The sequence below is a fragment of the Ischnura elegans genome, chromosome 5, assembly GCF_921293095.1.
Source record: "Ischnura elegans chromosome 5, ioIscEleg1.1, whole genome shotgun sequence".
Classification (NCBI taxonomy): Eukaryota; Metazoa; Arthropoda; class Insecta; order Odonata; family Coenagrionidae; genus Ischnura; species Ischnura elegans.
In genome coordinates this window covers 50,297,963-50,302,654 of record NC_060250.1, presented here as the reverse complement: position 1 = coordinate 50,302,654, position 4,692 = coordinate 50,297,963, and the positions used below count along the sequence as shown (strand labels likewise).

General features: G+C 37.0%; 1 non-coding gene across 1 annotated transcript; it reads left to right on the top strand.

Annotated features, from left to right (window-relative positions):
- Positions 1 to 4,129: 4,129 nt before the first annotated feature.
- On the top strand, positions 4,130 to 4,202 carry Trnak-cuu. The gene has a single exon. It is a non-coding gene; the product is annotated as a tRNA-Lys (tRNA).
- Positions 4,203 to 4,692: the final 490 nt, after the last annotated feature.

Here is a 4,692-nt window from a genome sequence, read left to right as displayed (position 1 = left end):
GTGAATTCACAAAAACTTAAATAAAATAATATCATTCTTATTTTTCCTTTTCCATGGTACAACTTTTATAAAACGATAATCCATAGTAAACTAAATTAATTGCATAAAAATGTAATTGTAGATACTTATTTTCAAATAACTAAATATTTTTCAAAGCAACCAAATTGGGATCAAAATAGTTTTAAAATAGTTTTTTAAGCTCTACAAATATAAAATTTTCCTGGGATTCTCCCTCTATGGCTGGAAGGTAGACTACCCGCACCTCCCGGTTGAACCCCCGAAATAAAAGTTCACCAGCCGCCACTGCCTTACGCTACAAGTAAAACACATGGTCAGTATTAAAAAGTTTCTAAAAGAATATCAAGGCACTGTTGAGTGAGCGAGTGTATTTAACAACATGGAAACAGATTTATTCACCGAATCAAGTCTAATAAGCTCCGATTTCTACTTTATCCATTACAGTACTTGGGTAACATTGCTACCTTGGTTCCAATACGGCAAATCTTGGAGATAAAACAAAAATATTCTAATTCCATTATTATTATCGAGTAATGGCTTAATTTTCATTTGAAACCCATTTGTTTCTTCTTTCACAATTATTTTTCACCAATCTACTGCCCTTTATTTACAGGAAATTATAGACGAATGGATGAGAGTTTTCGCGCGTATGAAGATAAGTTTCTTTTTCCCTCCATAATAGCGATATTGGTTACGATACGTAAGATGCACGAAAGGTGTGCGCATCTAGAGGGGTGGGAGGACATTAAGTACTTTTATGATAGAATAATGAGGAGAGATGATGATGGTTATGAGATATCGGAGAGGTGATCCGAGGTTCGCGCTGAGGACGCGATGGTTGGCTCCAACACAACGGCCAGGCCCACGGAGTAAGTAAAAATAAACTGCGCGGTGCGACGGTCCGCTGAATAATGATTGGGATTCATGCTTCTCTCTTTGTATCTGCTGAAACAGCTATTGAACAAAGCCATAAGCCTCAAAGCCTCCTTCAAATAAACTATGTAGCTTTTTTTGGGACATAACCAGGATATATGGCACACAAACCTTGGATCGTGGTTTCGGAAGGTTATTCAGGATAGGAATAAAAATATTTATCTTTATTTTCCAATTTTATTTCAAATTTTCGTAGGTAAATAAGGTGGGGTACTTCTAAAGTAACAATTTTCATGGGACCGCAGCATGCGAACGATGGAGCATGGAAATAAATTTTCAATCACCAGATTTACCTTCACGATAAAAAACACTTAAGTTCACCGACAACTTGTACGTGAAATTGATATGAAACGCCGTACTTGATTGCTCGTTGCTGTTAAAGAGTAGCAATAATTCTTATTAGAGGCCATACATTCGTCATTTTAGACTGCTGAAATAACTTATCATCAAGGGTGCTTTTTTAGCTACCATGAGAATGACTTAATCGAAATTTGTATCAAGAAATAGAGAATTAATTTCTTCTCGTTCGATTACCTATTTTTGCCGAAACACTATTAAAAGGATATTTTGAACCTTATTATGGTCTCAATATGGCACTTGGTGAACAAAATTCTGCATTAAAAGTAAAATGTTTCTGTAGATAAAAATAAACTCCAAAGTTTGCTTCTGCTGACACAGCCATTGAACATAGCCGTACACCTCAAATAATTGCCTTCGAAAAAACGATGTTGCTTTTTTTAGACATAACCAGGATATACCACACAAAGCTTGAAATGTAATTGCGGAAGATTACTCAGTATCGGCATAAGTATATCTATATTGATTTCCCAATTTTAACCCAAATTTAAGGTTGCGTATTACTAAAGTAACATTATACGGAAAACCATAATATGTGCTCTTATGGAACGACAAAAGGTCCCCTAGCGTTACAGCTACCGTCATCACGTAATAATTCCGAACACTTTGTTCGAGGAATCAAGGAGAAATTCACTGGTGAAAATCGGGAAGATATAAAACTTAAATAAATAATGACTCTATTACAATACAGACTAATTTAGGCGTAATAATTTTTCTAGTGCTATTAAATATGCATTTTAGTAAATTACATCACAGCAATTAATGAGTCCCTTTCCTTTCCGTAAGACAGCATATTTTTTGCGTATTTCATTCGTAATTAATCACAATTTAGACGCACAGGAGATCATGGCTGCCTTCACTGCAATAATTTGCAACAAATTTTAACAAGCCTGACCTACCCTAAAATAAATTTTCTTGGGAATTGTATAAAGAGATATCTTTCTCAAGCAGGTGCGTAAATTAAATCGCATCGCAAAAGGAATGACTTTTTCTGAGCTTCTACAATTTTCTTCAGTCCACATCAAATTCGTACCACGTCGATTCTTTCAATAACCTTTTCCAAGCGTCAACACACCCTCAAACTAAGAATTCATAAATACGCTTTTGTAAGTTTTCCCTTTATTTACTAACTGCTATCCATAAAATTTTCCGATTATCATAGATTTGTCACGGATTAACCTCACCGATGAAAATCCATGACTTTGCCCTCACAAGTCGTAAAAAGAGAATTAAACCATTAGAGTGCGTGAACGACTGTATACGTTTTGCACGCTGGCTGCGGAAATTAACCAACATTTTTATTGCTACCAAGATATCTTGCACTTGTGCACTTTCCCCCACCATAAGGATCGCTAACTGGCTTAATTCTACACGACCAGCCCTCGAGGCAGGGGGTTTCTCCTACAAAAGGGTCTCTTCCGCACTGAATGGCAGCTAAAATCGTGAACTCCCTCATACCGAGGGTTAAATAGAAACTTCGGTTTCATTGCTGGTGAGATAACCAAGGCTGGTTAATTAATGAACGAATGGGAGCAAATAAGTAATTGTATATTACCTACATTAGTAGAAAAAAGGCATATCAGCTGGATTCCGATGAATCTACGCTATATTGAACAAATCCTCGCCCGTCATATCCCATACGCCAAGAGGTGTAAGAGTAATAAGAGCTAAGTAAGGAATGGAATTAGAGTGTAAAAAATCTTCATACCTTCCTCGGCAATTTCATATGAATCGACCAATTTTTTAATCTCTTGTAGAATTAACACTTTTACAGGATAAAATAGAATAAAATCAGCGCTTTCGCTGGTGTCGTGGAAACGGAGCGGGAAAATAATCAGAAATGAGAGAGAACTATGCCTCTGATGGCGATTTCATCAATTTTTATTTTCCATAGAAATTTCTAAATATATAATTATGTTCCTAATGTAATCAATTTATACTCTCCATAACTCATATCTTGTCTCACCGTCTAATGTGTGGCAATAAAGAGTTTTTCGAACGGCACCAAATATTTCATGAGATTCACTGTTTTTCGACGATCATGGCAATTTTCTAAATAACGACCAATCACTTATGGATGTTTATCTTCATCCAAGTATTATGTAATAAGCTTAAAAATCAAATTAAGCTTAGCTATTGGTCGTTGATTCAACTAAGATTCAATTATTCAGTGTGAGCTTATAGTATTTGTGGAATAGGCAGGCGCTGCATTGAGCGATGAATGCTTCACAGGATCACACACCGCTGTAAATATGAGTGCGACTCATTTATATATATATTCATCACTATGAAGTACGAATGTAACGAATTGCCTGCTGCATGATGATTATAATTCACCCAAAGCCAAACACTTTAGAGGTGGCTCGTATGCTATCATTTCACAGAATGTAGAAATATAGGCCTAGCAGGTAGAGCGAAGGGCTACTGAACGTTGAGACGGGGTTCGACTCCAAGCAAAGCTTTTGAACTCCTCAAAACGAAAAACCTCGGGGTGTAAGGTGACCCAGGGCAATAGACAAGCTCTCTCTACCCTTAACGCGTGCAATACAAGAGCCGCAACTCTTCCCCCGCCTATTCAAATCAATTTTTGAGTAAAAGCATTATATAAATGAATTGAGCTTCTTTATAACAATCCTAAAGGCTATCGAGATGTATCTGACGTGAAAACAGGGAAGCAGGTGCCCCGCGTTTGAGTGCATCCCCGTCTATCCTTGAAACTAGGCAGGAGCCGCTTTAGCAGCAGAGGCAGATCGTACACTTCCCCAAGAACCAGTGATAAAAATAAAATTGACTTTTCTTCTTAACCTGCATTATAACATCTGCCCGGCTAGCTCAGTCGGTAGAGCACGAGACTCTTAATCTCGGGGTCGTGGGTTCGAGCCCCACGTTGGGCGAATATTTTTTTTCATCACTCGCGGAGACTTTCGGATTTGCATTCCTATCTTCGTTCCACTATTAATCACAACAGCTCTTCCGAGGCTCACCCAGAGAATTTGTATTTTGTTGCTTCTGCAGTCCAAACAAATAATTGCTAACATTTTTGACGAGGCAGTTTTTGGCATTCCATATCTATAAAAGTTAAGCAAATAAACCTTTCATTTTGCATGCGTCTTTCAATAGATAATTTTTTCGTTTTGGTTTCATAAATTATTCGGCGAAATTTATTGATAAAAAATTTATTGATTTACTGCCGCAAGTAAGCACCTTCCTCCGAATGAACATTGATTTATATACACTTATAGCTTCTTTAGGATCCGTATTATTCCTGATTCCCAGCAGATATACAAATTAACAAATATCAAGCAAGCCGCCAACCAAAATACCCGCCATACTGTATATACGTATGTCCATATTAAAATAACTTCATTACATTGTCCTTCGCTC